Source organism: Empidonax traillii, unplaced genomic scaffold, assembly GCF_003031625.1.
Source record: "Empidonax traillii isolate 1590-97213 ecotype Southwest subspecies unplaced genomic scaffold, ASM303162v1 scaffold414:size517879, whole genome shotgun sequence".
Classification (NCBI taxonomy): domain Eukaryota; kingdom Metazoa; phylum Chordata; class Aves; order Passeriformes; family Tyrannidae; genus Empidonax; species Empidonax traillii.
In genome coordinates this window covers 270276-288093 of record NW_020955607.1, presented here as the reverse complement: position 1 = coordinate 288093, position 17818 = coordinate 270276, and the positions used below count along the sequence as shown (strand labels likewise).

The window sequence follows — 17818 nt, the reverse complement described above, 5'->3', positions numbered from 1 at the left end:
ACCATCTTCTACTGATATAGAGCTGTCTCCCTGAGCATGCAAGGAGGCTGGAGCAGAGACTCATTTTGGTGAGGTGCTAGTTCTGATGCCCCGAGATCATTTAAAGGTCAGTGCTGTTTTTTTTCCTGGTACAGAAGAGGAAAAAGAAACCCACAGAATTTCTTGTTGTGTTGTGAACAATGTGTCATCTTGGCCTACATCAGGAGATCCATGTGGTAACAATGTCTGTTCCTAAAGCCCAGAGTGGGGAAGGTAGTTAAAGGAGAACACCAGTCTCCACATCCAAGGAGTTGTTTGGGGAAGGAGAGGACAGATGGACAGATGTCCAAAACTGATCAGAGAAATCTTCAACTGTTCTAGTCGTTCTGCACTCTCTGGTTCAGTCCTCCAGGATGACTGTTCCCCATTCCTGATGCCTCTGTCTGGTGAGTCAGATGAATCTGTGTCAAGGAGCTTTCAGAGGCTGTGCCACTAGAGTGAAACAGAGGTAATCTCAGGGAATGGAAACCCTCTGCCATACCACATAGTCCAAAAAGCTCAGGGACAATTAATTTTTTTCTAATATTTGTTAGATTAAAATAATTCCATAGAAAAGTTTTGTTATTCTGGGGTTTAAGGCTGAAAGTCAAACCAAAAACATGAGATCAGGAAGCTCTAATGAAAATGTAATTGTTTTAATAATAAATAAAAACAAACTAATAATTAAAAAAAAATACAGCAAGAATCTGAATGTCTGGATTTACAGAATTATAACTTAAAACTCTTAACTCTAGCCTGAAGTGAAACCAGGCTCCTTATGTTTTCTTCATACTTTCTGGACTTTTTTTACTTCAGTTAAAGGTTTGTAAGATCAAGCTTCTGTGCTATCTGTAGATCAAAAAGCTATCTGTGGCCTCCAGTTTGGAAAGTCATTTAACTGGTTCTGTGACTAAATCACTGTCATCCTTCCATCTTGATTTCATCTTTCATAATGGCATTAAGAACTGCAACAGAGCGAGGCAGATCTTAAGCCTGCTGCATGAAATGTGTTGCTTGTACAGACATGCTTACTTTTTGCCAGTTAAAAACATGCTTCACCACCATTCTGATTTTTTTTTATATCCTCTGCACTCTAATTACATGAGCTAGTAAATTTACATTTGTACGTAACTCTAGATTTACATAGTAAGTGGCCAATGGTGAGCAGAGGTTGATCATACTCAAGATGTAATCAGCTTAATGGTAAATTTAGAAAGTACATTCAACACAGAAGTGTAGGGGCATTTAGGCTGAAGGTTGCACAATCATAATTTAGGAGGAAAGTTTTCTAGTGCATATGGTCAGTGAGGAGATTTAATTGTTAAATATGAATTAATAAAGCTGCCTTAGAATCAATTTTCAGAGGACATCCTAAAGAGAGCAGCACACAGAGTGGGTATAGGCGGCTTGTTAATGTGTACATCTCCACTTGCTAATGTGGGATGGCTTTTAATTCTGCCCTTCCTCAGCAATGCTTTTTAATATCACATTCGAGTAAAGGTACAAAAAATTGTGTATTCAAATGCAGGAAATCAAGAGAAGACGACAGTGTTGCACAATTCTAAACAAAATGTAAGTTAACATATTCAATAATGTAATTACAAGGGGAAGAAAAGATTGCTTTTTAAACAGCAAAACCATAATGAAACGTTTATAGCTTATAACTTATATGTACCTCAGTCATGCCCCTTAATGTGTATGCTCTAGGGTTGTTTACCTTTTTGGTAAAAGGCAGAGTACTGGGCTAAACTGGGCTTTTTTAATCTTTAGTAGAAGGAATGGCAATGTCTTTTTTAATAGACTGCATGAATACACAGAATATGTCATAGCATAACTATTGTTGAGCACATGCTGCAGGATGAGAATAAGAGACTAGAAAAAACAAACATAAAAGGGAAAATAAGGACATAAGGAAAAAAAAAGTGTTTAAAGAACAATTGGAGAAGCTGGGAGTGGAGTGTGAAATAAAGCATGAGAGCTTAAAGAAATTTGTGTTTTCTATAACAATTACCACAGAATTCCTGAGACTGGATGGGATCTCTGGAGATCACCTGGTCCTCCTCAAGTGGGTCATTTCCAGCAGGCTGTCCTGGAGTACCCAGCAGGCCCTTACCCTTTTCTCATGGTTGGAATTTAGTGTCATCTGCTCAGCAGTCCAATCACAGTGTTGAAGAAGAATTTTAGAGGCAGGTTTTGTTTGTCTGATCTAGTACTTCATGCGGTCACAATTGCTATACATAGCTGAAGAAAACTGGCAGAAACAAGTGAGTGAATGGAAGTGCAGGTCCAGCAAGGTAAAATTGCAAGGGTTTTGGTATGACACGACAATATAAGAAAAGTAAATACACTTCTGATACGAACACTGATAAAGCACAGTTGTGCTTTAGCTCTATAGGGGTATACCCCTTAGCTGAATTTTTGTTGTAGCAGGAACTGTTACAATATCAGTAAAATAGGTTTTTTACTCTAGCATAAAAATATCTGCACAAATATTATTAAAATACTAATTCTTAACCTATACATTAATAACTTCCTTCAAAACATTTTATGTGGTAAAATTTATATTGAATGATTTCTTGTGTTTAAGCAGTATAGAGCTTTTCAAAATTACTTGATTTTAAAAAAATTATTGTGAAGCAGACTATTGAATTAATAAGGCAGAAACATACAACAAGGTGTTTGATTAACCATTTTTTTTTATTTACAGGTTTGTTATCTGAGGTGAAAAAAATATTATGCCTGAAGAGTTTCTAGGAAAACAATCTTAATTTTAGTTTTAGTACATAAGCACTATACAGCTAGGACATGCTCTTCACTGCAAGCTCTTAATGAGTCCACTGTATCAAATGACGATACAGCCAAAGTGATTGAAGAAGCTGAGCCAGATTCTAGGTACTTTAAAAGAACACAACATCATGTAAGTCAGTGTGTTATTCTGAAAGGGCAGATTGTGGTAAAGAGCTAATGGAAGGAGGATAATCAGAGATATTTGGAGATGTGAAGGGAGATCAGAGGGGCACAGTACTTGTAGTAATGACAGGGTGTGCATATCATGTCAGGGGTATGTGTAGTTTATAAAGGTGGTGGTGAGTGGAGAAAGCTGGAAAAAGACAAATGTCATGTCCATCTTCAGCGAGGGAGATCCAAGGAACTACAGGCCAGCCAGCCTGACCTCAGTCTGTGGGAGGATTAAGTAGTAAATCCTCCTGCACACCATGTCCAGGTGCTTGAAAGACAAGAAGGTGTCTGGGGGCAGGCAGTAATGGTTTACAAAGGGCAGATTCTGCCAGACCGATGTGACTGCTTTTTACAATGAGATAACTGAATCTGTGGAGAAGGGGAGAGCAGCTGATGTCATTTACTTTGACTCCAGCAAAGCTTTAGACAGAATCACCCACAGACCTCCTTTAACCACACTGGAGAGGTACGAGCTAGGTTAAGTAGAAGGTAAGTTAGGTGGAGCATTGACTGTACCGTAGGCTAAAGGGTTGTGATCAGCAGTAGCAGGTCCAACTGGTGGTCAGTATACTTCAAGGGTGGATACTGGTATTGTTAGTGTGTAACAGTCAGTGACCTCAGTGAAGAGAGGAAGTGCAGATGACAGCAGATTGGGAAATAGTGGCCAATACACTAGAGGGACCTCAGCAGACTGGAGAAATGGGCTGGCAGAAACTCCATGAAGTCCAGTGAACGGTGGTGCAGCATCCTGTATCTGGGACAGTATAGCCATTGCTTTAGGAGCCAAAGGCCAAGAGGATGGTAAAGGATTTTCAAAAAGAAATTTGGGAATCCTGGTGAGCAACAAGTAAGTCAGCAGTGACCTTGCAACAAAGACGGTCAACAGTATTCTGGGCCACAGTAGCAAAAGAATAGACAGTAGGTTAATAAACTTGTTTATTCTCATCCATGGAGTACTTGTGAGATTCCATCTGGATTACTGAGTGCAGTTTTGAGCTACCCAGTATGTAAAAAACACAGACATAAAAAAGAAAATCCAGGGGAGGGCTGTCATGACTGTGAGGGTGCTGGAGCACATGATATACAAGAAGAGGCTGATAAGGTCAGGCTATTAGTCTGAAGAAGAGAAGGCTGGTGTAAATTTAAATGTTCTCTTCTACTACCTAATGGGCAGACATAGAAAAGATCGAGCATTTTTTGAGGTCCATAGTGACCTTTTCATTGTGAGAGGCAACATGCACAAGTTGGAACAGACCAATTAGATAGCAGGGGAAAAGAAAAATTCACATATTAGTTAAAACTTCACATTAGTGGAGTGGGCTGTTCAAAGAGGCTGTGGAGACAGTAAAAACTCAGCTGAGTATGACACTGGAAAACCTGGCACAACTTCAAAATTGGCCCTACTTGGAGCTGAAGCTTCAACCTTAATGGGTCCCCTGAATCCTGAAGAAGATGAAGATGATGGGGAAGTTTTACATGAGTTTAAATTTCATTTTGTTTTCTTTGTGGGTTTGAGTTAGGTATATACTGTGTCAACAAAAATCTTATTGGTTTCATAAAGACCATATTTAAATCCACTTGGAAAGTGGATTTAATGAGTAAGTGGGGAGTCAATTCCCCATAAAGGTGGGCAGAGTGATTCTACAGGGTAAATGCAGCTGCTCATGAAAAAGGCTTTGTGCTCCAACAGCTGCATTACATATAGCCCTGGTGTCAGCAGGTGCACATAAACCATTCCTCCTTAAGCATTAAAGCTGCAGATAGAGCTTTATGAGACAACAGCTATACCTGAATGGCCCACCAAGTTCATAAGCACCCAACAGCTTATTCATAACCTTTCACCTTACGGAAGAATAACTTTTCTTATTTGAAAACCAGTTAGAAACACACCTGCAAATGCAGTGAGTAAAACAACTAGTTTTACTCACCCTGTGTACCAATTTTTAAAGAAATAAGGTACATAGAAAAAGTAAGTAAGAAAAAAGAACATTGACAATACATGGCTATAATGATCAGGAAATCATGGTTGCAGTCAGATTCTGATTTTTTTTTCATGTTAATTTAAAGGAGGTGAAAGTTATGAGAGGATATTTAACCAAACTTCTCTGAAAACTAAAATAACTAAAAACTTCTCCTGCTGCTACATTTCACATCAGGAAAGGTTTGCAGATCACAGTGAAGAACCAAGTGAATGCATAAAATGATGTTGTGAACAAAATAGCCAGCAGAAGAATAAATGGGAGGAAGGCGAACACAAGAGGATGACAGGAAGCTTGTATTACTCTTGTTTAGAATGGATGAAGCTTTTGTGCAAAAACTAAGCCCAGCTCTAGTCATCACAATGCAGCAATGGTGATACTGGAGAAGGTTCAGAGAAGAGCTGTAATACTGAATAAAATCTTCACTGAAGAGTGTTTATCAAATCTATTTCCCATATGAAATATGGTGCCTTCCTTTCAAAGAAAAGCAGTTATGAATAACATAATTACTGGTCTTTGCATACAGTGATACTTGTAACCAGGCTTTTGGGTTTGGGCCTTAGATGACAAAATGTATTTGCTTTCGAGTTAGAAGATTCTAACAAATTTCAGTGGATTTGAGCGTATATGTAATTAAATCCCCGCTATCACCAGTTTGGATAGGACACTCAGCTACACTGGACCCAGGGTTTTTTGTCAGTGTTGAGACCATAAACTTTATGTTACTTAGGCTATCTTTTATGTTCATACTGCAGCAAGTTAAAAGGTCTTCCTTGCTTTTCCCAGTGGATTTAGGTACTAGTTTTAATAAAGACTTTTGGTTATGCTAAAGGAAGAGTGAAATTAGGAAAAAAAAAAATCAAGCTTTCATAAATAAGAAATACTGGGGTAAAAATTACGTGTGCAATTTTAAATTGGACTGCTTATGGTCATAAAATTAAATACATACTTTTTTTATTCCCTCCTTCCCCCCCCAGTGGACCACTGCTTCACTTAGCATGGGAGAACGAATGAATCACAACTGTGAAGTAAATGAGACTATTGCCTGTATAACTGTTAGCTTATTTGCTACAGAGATTTGCACAGATATAACAAATGGGGTCAAGGGAAAACTCTGTCTGTACAGGACTCTTTACCCCAGTTTTGCTTGGTTTCTTTTTTTCACACATAAGCTATGCTTAATTGCTGTATTCTGATTTCTCTGCTCTCCAGATGAAATTAACCTTCAATCTCTTTTTGCATGTCTGTGGCAGGGTGGAAGAGCTTCCTGAAGACTACATAATTTCTCTGTCAAACACAGCTGATGGAGAGGGACATTCAGAAAGGTTGTCCTCTCCAGCTGCTGCTGCCCAACGCTTGACCCTTGTCTTCTGAAATGACGCCAAAAGTACTTCCCTTAAAAGAGCGGCATTTAATGTGGGTTGGATCTCTGGTTACTTTCACATCAGAGCTCTAATTGAGCATATACAAACAACAATTCCTCCATTCCCACTCCTGATGGGACAAAAGTCAACGGATTTCTGATGGGCATCCCTCCCATCCCTGAGTTCTTGCTCCAGAAGATGAAAATATTGCAAGTGTTCAGTTACTTGGTTGCAAAGACTTTTTTCTTTAACTTGGGGGAGAAGAGTGGGAAAGAGTTTTCCTTTAATTTGTTTGGAGAAACAATTGAACTATTTTTGCCCAGTGGGGAAAAAAAAAAAAAAAAGCCTTAAAAAAAATTGAGTCAGACACAAGTGTGGGAAATTGTATGCAGCACAGTAGGGCGAAGTGTAACAAATTGGAAAACAAGGGTAATGATCAAAAAAGTATTGGACAAGCCTAATTGCAAGCAGAGTTAGCCATACCACCAGGAACAATGTATCTGTGGATAGCTATGGAATAATTTGGGGCTGCACATCCGTATGAGAAAATATAAAAAATAAGGATTGTTGCAGTGTGTAAAGTACAGCTCGCCATTACTGACGTGTGAAAACGTAAAGCTTTTCTTGTAAGATAGGATTTCTGCATCGCGGATTGCTTCTTGAACTAAAGGGCAATGTTTAACAATCGCCCTACGGCCCTTAACAATTTTTAACTCATGTATTCACTCCTCCAACCTAGGAAAAGCCTGCGTCTCCATCCCCTCGCTCCCGTGAGTGAGATACAGCTGACACAATTTTCAGCCATGTGTGTCTCTCTTTTTTTTTTTTTTTTTTTTTTTTTTTTTTTTTTTTTTTCCCCCGGAGGCAAAGAAAGGAAATAAGACTGTATCCCCCCGCCTAGCCTCCCTGTTTTTTGTGAATATGGGCCACGGAAAGCTGTAACAGGGCTGACTGCTCCGGTCCCGTCTGGAAGCGGGGCTCCTGCGAGGGTGGACAGCAAAGGGCCACAACCAAAGTCTCTCCCTGCGAGGGCGAAGGACTTTGTTTTTCCCTTCCCCTTTCTCGCCGGCTCAGGCGCCGAGGAGGAGGCTCCCGGGAGCGCTGCGCAGCGCTGCGAGCGAGCGGGGCGGCTGCCATTGTCCCTCGGGCGGGGCGCGGAGCAGTCCCCGCTCGGCCGGGCGGCATCGCCGAGAGGCGGCGGCGGCGCCTGGACTGCGCCGCGGTGCCGCCTGCCCGGCCCGGCTCGGCCCGGCTCAGCTCGGCCCGGCCCGGCCCGGCCCGGCCCGGCCCGGCCCAGCCTCCCCCCGCCCGGGGCCCGGCCGCTGCCGCTGTGCCCGGGGGCAAGGGGGAGTGACTTGTGCCTCCCCCCGCCTCCTCCCCGTCCAGCCCTCTTCTGGGTAGAAGGGGAGGAGGAGGAGGAGGAGGGCGAGCGGTGGGAGGGTCTCCATTGAAATAAACAAGCAGGCAGTTATTAAAACGGGAACATGGCGGCCGCAGCCCCAGCTTCAGCTTCATCTTACAAAGCGAAGGTCAGCGCCGGCAGCAGCGGCGGGAGACGGCACTGACCCCGGTAACGGCCCCGGCACGGCCCCGGCGCGGCGGGGGGTGTGCCCGAGCCCCCGCGCCTCCCCGGCTGCCCCGTGCCCCGCCGAGGGGACGCCTGGGGCCGCGCCGGTGCGCGGAGGGGCGGCGTTGGCGGTCGGCACCGCGGCCGCGGCGAGGCGGCTTCCCCCGCGCCGGTGGCGGGGGGAGCGGGGCGGGGGTTGCGGCCCCTCCGTGGGGAGCCAAGGGGACCGCGGGGCCGCCCCTCGCTGGGGCATCGTGCTCGCACTCCCGCGCCCGGTGGTGGGGGTGGGCGCGCGGGGTTACTTCTCCGGGACGTCCCCCGTTTCGGCGAGGGAGAGAAAAGGGGGGGATAGAGCACCCCACCCTGCCGGGCCGAGGGGACCGTCTTCCTGCTCCCAGGCCAGGCGGAGGTCGGGTGCCGCCTCTCCGCGCCCCTGGCTGGGGGGAGAAGTACGAGGAGCCGGGGAGGCGAGGGCTGATCCGGGGGGGCAGGGGCTGCCCTGCCTGGGCCGGAGGAGGATGGGGCAGCGGGGTGCTGTTTTTAGGGAACTGATCGGGACGTTCCCCTTCATCCCCAGCACGTAGCGGCAGCGAAACTTGAACGAGGGTCTCTCCCCGATGACAAAAGGGGTGATTTGGGGTGCAGGGCGGTGCACGCCACCTCCCCTTCTCCGGCTGACAACGGCTCGGTGCGCAGCAGCGCGGGCCGCTCCGCGCCCCCTCGGCGGGGCCGAGCCCGCCGCCCCCCTTCCCGCGCCGGTCAGGCATCGGCAGTGCCCGGCGTCCTCCCCCCTTCGCCGGGCGCCCCGCCGCCGCTCGGCGCCCGCCGGGGACGCGCGGGGAAGGAGGGGGCGAAAAGGACAACTTCTCCAACTTTGTGCGCGGGGGCCGTGCCGGCCTTGCTTGCCCCGCGCAGCGCCGGGCCGGGCCGGGCCGCGGGGGCGGGCGGCGGGCGCCGCAGCTGCGTGCGAGCGAGCGCAGCCCGGGGCGCCCGACCGCCGCCTCCCCGCGGCCCGGGGAGGGGTGGGGGCCCGGCCGCCGCAGTGCCGTGTGCCTGCGTGTGTGCGCGGGGCGGGGAGCGGCGGCAGGAGGAGGGGAGAGCAGCAGAGCAGCCGGCCGGCCGCGGGGCCGGGGTCCTTGGGCGGGTGCCGCTCCTCTCACTGCCGCTTCGCCGCCGCGGGCGGCGACTGCGGGCGGGGAGCGAGCTCCACGGCGAGTGGGGCCCCACGCGTGGTGCGCGGGGGAGGGGTGCGGAGATGCCCGGCGCCTCCTTGGAGGGCGGGTGCGCGGCCCCTCCCCGCCTCCGCGGGGGGCGGTGTGTGCGCTGCTGCCGCCGCGGGCACCGCGCGGCTCCGAGTCTGCGGGGCGAGGTGTAACCGGAGCCGCGTCCCTCTCCTGCCTCGCTGCCCCTCGCTCCTTTGCCGCCGCTCGGGCCTGAGCTTTTCCCCCAGCCCAGGGACCGCACGGCGCTCTTGCCGGAGAGGGGCATTCAGTTTGTCTGCGGGAAACCTGCCCGGGAGCCTGGCAGAAAAAGGGGAGGGGGGGGGGAATAAAAAAAGGCAAGGAGATTTGGATGCTGGTAGTCACCGGGAAATAATGATATCTGGATTCTAGTTGGAGTTAGCCTGTATACCTCTGTCTGAAGTGTACGTATGTAGGAGTTCACTGTATAAATATACTTGTAATTTAGCGGGGAGTCTCCTTGTGAAAGGAGAATAGCCTGCTTGTTTGATAATAATCAATTGGGTTTGTATTTTTATTTTTTTCTTTTCCCCAGAGTAGTAGGAAGCAGGTGAATAGGCTTTAGAACTGAACCCATAATGTTCAAGTATAGCTTGAGCTAAGCACATAGTGTTTGGCTATGGCAGTTACAGCAGAGCTCTATTGCCACTGTAAATAAGTAAGTATTTTAAACTGCCAGTCTTCTTACTTAAAGCATTTTTGTTGTTGTTGTTCTGCCATTGTGGCTGAAGATAGTAATTTGAGTTTTATACCTTTGGATTTTTATCTACTGAACTGTAAAAACATCTCCAGTCAGTTAATTTCCTGGCTCCTTGTAACCCAACAGCCCTGTTGGGCCACCTGGTGTGCTCCACTCATGGGGGAATCCTCTGGCAATGCCCAAAGGGAGGGAGGGAGCTGCTGGTCTGATGTGTTGGATGCTCTGTGAGAAACGGCAGTGTTGTACATTGCTGTTAATGTCGTACCAAGAATATTATTCCCCAAAGCAGGGATCATCTTTGCTTACATGCAGCGTAGTGTGAATGGAAATTGTTTGTTTTGTCACAATTGGTGTAGGTACAGTGCCTCCTACATAATTTTTAGAACATTTGTTTGTTATCACCCATGGTGTCACAAATACGGCTTGTGAGTATTTGCACATACAGATGTGTATAGAAGCACATACAGACACTCATGCGTTTGTGTCCCTTCTTTTGGCATTTGTGATACAGCTGCTTTGGGATGGGACATAGAAGTTGGCTCTGCTGTGTCACATGAGATAAAGAAAGACATAAATTGCCCCTAAATGGTGGATCCCTAAATTTGACAAATGCTACGAGAAGCTTAATGTTCATAGCCAGCCTTGGTCATCTATAGTCTTGAAGAAAATAGTTTGTCATGGACTCAACCTTCAGAAATACTGAGAACAACTTTAAGAAGAAAGGTTGATTTTTTAACGTCATGCAGTAATTTGAAGAATCATGTTATGTTTAACATGTTTGTATCTTATCTTGGTGAGCATTATGCAATAAATGCATGACAAAGGTGCTGCAATCACCTCATCTTTTCAACCACTGTACTGTTTTGTTTCACAAAAAACCTGAAGATTTCTCAACTTTTTATTTTCTCAGGCTTGTGGTCTTTGCTAGGGGGAGAGTCTCTGTATGATGTGCTTTATCAGTATCTCTGCAATATCTGAAGGCACTTCTTATTAAGCACGTAAATTCCTCCTTGCATGTCCTGGTGGTGTCAGTGCCAGGTTTGAAAACTTGAGACATTTCAGGAAGGAATACTGGATTGCAATCAATAATGATACTTTTGGAATCAGCTTAAGGTTTTAATCTGGAATTGTGTTATTTGAGAAAGAAAATAAAGGTTATTTCTGTTGGAAAAAATAAAAAATGGAAGGGTTTTATTTGCATAGAGTGTAGTGTATTGCATTAAACTGAAGCTCTGGAGTAAAAATAAATTATTTATAAATAATGTTCATATTTTTTATAATCACTTAAGGTGTAGCTCGCTCATGAGAAGGCTGAAAGGCACTCTTGAAAGAGTTGTGTAAGGCATCTGTAGTATTGGCATTCCTAACTTTTCCCTCCGTCCTCTAAAAAAACCAGTAAGAGCTAGCCCATCTGTAGGGAGCCCAGGTTTTGCAGCAGGAAGAACAAAGTCTGTGAGCGAGCCAGCTGCTGCTACAATGCCTACTGTCTTCTGCTCCTTGCCTTTGTTGCTGATGTCGCTGTCTCATTGGCAAAATCTGGGCTTCTGTGCTCAGCTGGAGTTTCTCTAACACCTGACACCAGAATTGCAGAGGCTTATGGGGTCTAAGCCTTGAGGATGCTGTCAGCTCATTTAAAAGAAAAAGATGCACTAAAGAGTGGTAGCAAATTCAAATATAAATGTAACTCTCTTTATCTAATGAACACTAATAGGTGTGTATTGGAGAAAGGGAACACTGAACTAAAATTGTTCTTGCCACATTGTGTTTTGTACGTTTTCTGTGGTTGGCCTCTCTAAACAATGCAGTTCACATGCAAGTAGATATAAAGTATTTAACAAATTCCACACATTTCTTCAGTATTCTTATAGGCATTAAAATGCTTAATATTCATTTACGTCTATTTGGCTTTGGAGGTCAGAGGTTAAATGCGTTGTTACAGTATATAGTCTTCTGTGTGACACAGCATTTTAAACTGTTACCAAAGTAACATGGATAGTTACTTTCTAGAAGGCATAAAACAGCATCCATTCATCCACCCATTTTCTGCTGGTAGTTAACTTAGTTACAGACGGCTACTCTGGCAAGATCCCTTGCTTTTAAATGAGGTGAAGTTCACTGCGCTGCTTTATTTTTGTTAGTTGTTAAAACATTCTCATACTCCTGGCAGCGGATAATGACAAATTCTTCAATGTAATGCTGGGAGTAAGGGAGGCGGAAAGGGAGAAACGGGGAGGGGGGGGGGGAACCCTCCTGAGCATATGGAGACATCCAGAAAAAGATGTGCATCGTCAGCTGTGATTCCATTGTGTGCTTGCAGACAGGATCTGAGCTCTTCTTCTCTTGGGAATTTAAACCTACAAGAAGTATTCTTTGGCTTTTACCCGTAAGGATGATCGAGGTTAGATAACATATATTTCACATCTTTATTATAGATAATATTTTGATAATATTTTATGATTTCAGGGAATAAATACGGTTGCCAGGACTCCTGCTCTGTGTTGGACTAGCATTTTAAACAGTCATATGTATTGGTGAAATGGCAACGTTGAGTAGTTAGAATAATTTGTAATATTGCATCAGTGGTTACATACTACTAAGGAATCTTACCAGCTTGTCAGCAGTATATATATTATGGAAACACTCCCTATTCTTAATGATTCAGTAGCTTAGCCTTTTCAAAACATACCAAGTAGAAATCTGACATGAAAAATGACAGGTTGTATAGTTTAATCAATTTAGGATACAGAATTAGAAGGAGGGAAAAAAAAAAACCAAACAAACACAGAAACACAGAAAAAAATGGGGAATTTTTTAAATAGGGTTTTAAAACAAAGCCATTTTGTCAGTGTTGTATTTAGAAATACCATTTACATGATGGAAGAGTGAAAGAAATTAATTTTCTTTCATTCAGTCCTGCATTTACCTATTACCTAGAACAGCATTTCCTCTCCTGAGCATTTGGAATACTTTTGCTGATATTATGCAATTATTTTGAGTTGATGAATAGTTTGAAAAATAGATCTTGAACGTGGTGGATTTGCTGCACTGCGTTTTGTAACTGTTTATGATTTTTCAATCTTTCTCTATGGAAATTGCACGTTATTCTAGTAAAAGACTAATGGAAATTTTATTTAAGAGTTTAATGGAAATAAAATGTGTACAATTCCTATGGAAAATGTATGGTCAGTGGGGTGTTTGGCATTTTGAAGTTTGAAATTAGTTCATTAATTTAAATGTCTGAAGCTATACCACAACATATTAACAATACGCACATTTTTTTTTTTTTACTTCTGCAGCTGCATCATTATGTTATTCCAAGTCTTGCATTTCCTTAAATGGCTTCCGTAACAATCTCCCATTAATACAGTTAGTGACAGATATTATTTTGCCTTTGCTCTCCTTTTAGCAGTTATAACTGATTGTAAATCTCACTCTTTCTGTGAGTGTGCACCCATTACTTAGATATTCAGAAGCTTCATTATAACGTGCATTTGCATTTTACAGCTAAGATGCAATGCCCTCAGTAAAGCCTATTTGCATTTTTTCTGTATGTTTTTAAACTTCAAGATGTTACTTGAAGTTTGAGAAGGAAAACTCGTATTTTTGCTAAAATAGTCCACATTACATGGACACCTTTACAATAATAATGAAAGGGCAGGGAGCATAGGTGACAAAATAATTAAAATCTCTCCTGAATGTGTTGATTTATCCATAAATCTTATGCAGTATGGATCATATGATCCTCTGTGAGGGGACATAGTGAGAACATAGATCTGATATACTGTTGACTGAGAGTTGCTACTTTGATGCTTTTTTAGTGAGCTATGTAAGACATATTGTTGCTCTTTGCTAGGATTTATAGTGGGCATATCACAATTGGCTGCTTTATTGGCTGCCTCTGAGATTGAAGAATGGGCATGGAAAGTGAAATAACATTTTACATGTTAGGTCAGAATTATTGTGGAATTTTACTCTTACTCTGCCTATGCTGTAATTCATCTGTGTGCGAATAGATTTAGTTTTTCATTGCTGTCAGTATTGATCTCTAATGAGCCTTGCCCATGGATTTTGAAGAAAATCACTTCAATTAAAAACAATGTAGTTTGTTCCTCACCCATTTGTACTTCGGGGATCATGTAGGAGGTACTAAACTGCATTTAAAAAGAAAACATTAGGAGGATAGAAGAAAGTCTGCCTATGAATAAATTTGAAAGTATATACTGACACTTTTATTTTAGATATTTTTATGAACTTGAAATTCATGTTATGCCTGTGTAATGGAATCAAGTTAAAAATTAAAAAAAACCCACCCAAGCAACAAAAACAACCCCCAGACAAACCCTGAACCAAAACTCAAGAAAACCTGAGGTCCTAAGTTTTAATACTTGTGCAACTGAGAGTTCAGGTATGACCTAGTCTACAGTGGAGGTTGCTTTTCTTCATTCTGCTTCCACCATGCTTTGAGTTCACAAAGCACCTCTTCAGTTCTTACTCTTTCAAATTTGTTGGGACTTGCTGACCAACCAGTTATATATTCCCAGAAATATGTGTGATTATTGTCAACTGATTTCATTTTCTACCCATACTCAGATTTATGCCTTGGTCTCCGAAGCTATGAACAATCTCCTCATCCTGTTCTATCCATTTTATAAAACAGATTCCATATAGGGGAAGATTGAGTGTGTACAAATAAATAAATAATTTATTTTTACAGTTTTCAGTTGTATTCTCAAGGAGAAAAGCTCATCTTCCTGTCTAAATCTTTGTATTTTTTTCCCAAATGAAAGCTTTTGGCGAGAAATACACTGTTTTCTTCAAATATGGCCAGAAAAGTTGTTGCCATTATCTTGGGGGGGGGGGAAAAAGTCAACTTGTTGATGCTTTACTGGCTATAAAATGTAGCTCTAATAATATAGTTTAAAGGTTTTTTCTTTTTAATTGCTTGCCAGTTTTTGTTGCCATTTGCAGTGCAAACATACTTTTGCTTGTTTTGCTGTTTTTTTAGGCATTACTTTGAAACAGACACTGAATTTTTAATGAAGCCTCAAACTATTTTCGTGCTTGAGTGCTGTGTGAAGTTACTGTTAACTGCACAATGGTGAAGATCGTTTGTGCCTTCTTTTCTTCTTAGTATAAGAATGAGGAAACCTGAAGGTTGTAGACGAGAAAAGCCTCAACTAAGCTCACCTAGTTCATGCTCACTTAGCTTTACATGCTGTAGATGATCTCCTCCAGGTATGTCTGAAAGTGCCAGTTTTCACTCTTAGGTAAACTATAGTTTGTAGAGTTGGCATTGTGTGTTTTTATGGACCAAGGAGGTAATGTATCTTAGATACCTGGAATAGAGACTGGAAAGAAAGGAGTGTGCGTGAATGGCAAACAAAGATGTAAAGTGCTCTGAAGTCAGAGAATATGTTGTTTTGCTCAAATCAATTGCTTTTAGTTTAGTTTTTTTTTTTTTTTTTTTTTTTTTTGACCTTGAAACAGTTTTCTTTTTTTGTAGGAGGGAGGATTGAATGGTGGTGTTGGAAGATGGCAGGTGTGGAGAATGGTGGTATATTCCATTTTTATATTGTAGCTAATGTTGATAATTTGTGTACTGTTTGAGGAGGAGACCTCTTCTTCGTGTAGGCCTTTGTGTGAGACCTACCTACATGGGCCTTTGTGCACCAGCATTAGCAGAGTTATGTCACTGTGAGAGCTGTCTTCATGCAAGAGTAATTTCTCTTGCATTTTGAGAGGCTTCTCAAGAACCTCTTGATTCTGGTGAGAATTTGCATAGGTGCAGATAGTAGCATGCTGGTTGGCTCGCTTTCGTTTCAAGCTCAGATTGGGCTCGAGAAGGGAAGGCAAAGGACTAACAGATAATTTGTCAATCAATTCATCTTCATCAGTTTTTTTCTTCACTGGCAGTCTAGTTTACTTGGAGAACTATATCTGAAATATACTAGATAATACATCTTTTCAGGTACATAAGCTTGTCACTAGTTACTGTATAATTCAAGAGTTTCATTTGGAAAGAAAGATCTTGTTAGTATTTTGAAGGTAGTGCCATCTTTGTTTTCAGACAGTATTACTGGTAAACAGTCTATGAGCAGAACAAATGAAAATCAGCAAAACTTGTCCCTTCCAGTGGTGCTCTGTGGACACCAGTGTCATGGTCAGGAGCCACATTATCTGTGTACAGATCCCTTGAGCTGCAGTACTGGAGGTCACAGAGACCAGGAGGTGGGACCCAAAAGTAGGAAAACACAAGTGAGCAGCCACACTTGTTATCAAGAAACAAAATGGTAGTAGAGTTCTCATTCTCATTCACTGACGTGCAGCAGGTGAGAGACAGGAGATGAGTGGGAAATGCTTCTGTCTGCACCGACAGTTACTGCTCCTCTGTGGAAAAGGTCTCCCTGCTGTGGGTTGGAGCTGCAGCCCCCATCTGCTGGTGAGACAGTAGCTTCTCTTTGGTGTGTTTCTGAACTGCAGGTGTCTAACAGATACTGGAAATCCCACTAAATCACCAAAAGATCTAGTAGTTTACTTAAAATTTTATTCTGAAACTTAAGATTGTTTTCTGTTAACGAGGACCCACTTGAAGCCCTATGTTTGTGAACTGTAGAGCTTGTGTGTGTTTTGGGCATTCTTAAAGAGATATCATAGCCATATTTTCTGTGAATATATTTTATATAAGAATAGTGCTTTGTTAATGGTGCCCCTGAATAGTCTGTTACTGTAGTGGTATCCTGTCTATGACTGAAAGAACTTAAAGCACGTTGGTTTGAAGAAGGTTTCTGTAAGATGGCAGAAATGACAGAAGGAATGAACTTGATTCTAAATTCCATTTCTCTTAAGGCATAAGGGTGTGTTTTGTTTTGTTTTGTTTTTTCCCTGTTGATGACTCTTGTAGTGTATCTTTCATTTTCTTTGTGTTCTCATTTGCTTTATGTTCTGCCTTTTTTTGTTTCTTAGAATAAGAAAGTAGAAAACTCTGATAGTTTACCTGCATACATTTGACATAAAGTACTGTTTGACCTATAAACAGAAATGCAGGTATAATATTTCTGCGGGCAGTGGCATGCTCCTCCTCCCCAAAGAAACGTGTTTTTCTGTGCAATATATGTCCTCTACTCTGTGGGACTCTTTACTGATTTATGGGACTCCATAATAATGAAAAGCTTTCTAATCACTGATACTTGTCACTTGGGTCAGGATCATTGTAAGGGGAGATTGATAGAAAAAATGTGCTCCTATACATACAAGTTGTAATAATGGTTGAAAGACACTTTATAAGAACATCACTTTCTCCTTTTTAGAGATTTGAAACTACTGTGCTATAAAGTCAACCAGCCAAGCAGTCAACAAAAAAAGGAACCAACCACTTTCACAGAGAGTTCTCATAGATTCTTTTGTGAAAATAGAGGCTGTGTACTGTGTTAGTTAATGTAAACATTTTAGTTGCTATCGCTGTGAATTTGCAGCAGGCAGCAGGTAGAGAGGAAGTTGTGTGCCTGGAGTGATTGTGCAACTGGAAGAGGGTTGTAGTTATGTCTGGAAAAGCAGATAATGCTCTGCAAAGTTGGTTTCCCTCGCTGTGTTATGCTTGGAACTGCACTGTGCTAAACATATTTTTTTACCTATGCCTGTCTCCAAAAAAAAACGACTGATATTTTTCTCTAAAATTTTTTCCTAGCATGCTTGAGATCTGAGTAGTGAGGCCCCCTGCACACGCAGCCCTTAGAAAGTGCTGTCTGCATCGCTGAGTCTTGGTGAGTTGTCAATATTCTATTGCATTTAATTGGATTAATCTTCTTCATGGGGGAGTTTGATGTGAGATATGTTAGATTGATTGTGTAGATACAGCAGAACAAGCTTTGGTTTTAAGTAATGTATGATCCTGTACAGTGAGTTAAAACACTAACATTTTAGAAACTTGGAAAAATAGTGCCCAGACTAGTTATGGAGGCAGGGTCCTTGCTTTAGTGCCAGAACCAGGAATG

At 42.8% G+C, this 17818-nt stretch overlaps 1 protein-coding gene across 4 annotated transcripts in view; it reads left to right on the top strand.

The window, feature by feature from the left end:
• Positions 1–7668: 7668 nt before the first annotated feature.
• The window catches only part of NCOA2 (nuclear receptor coactivator 2), a 183176-nt gene continuing 173026 nt past the window's right edge, over positions 7669–17818 (top strand). The window contains exons 1-2 of one of the 4 annotated variants that reach the window (XM_027894019.1): positions 7669–7889; positions 17512–17587. The gene's annotated coding sequence lies outside the window, so the exon portion shown is untranslated. Of the gene's footprint in view, positions 7890–15338; positions 16056–17511; positions 17588–17818 lie in introns of those variants that run through there. The other 3 variants (XM_027894020.1, XM_027894021.1, XM_027894022.1) reach the window with 3 other exon arrangements.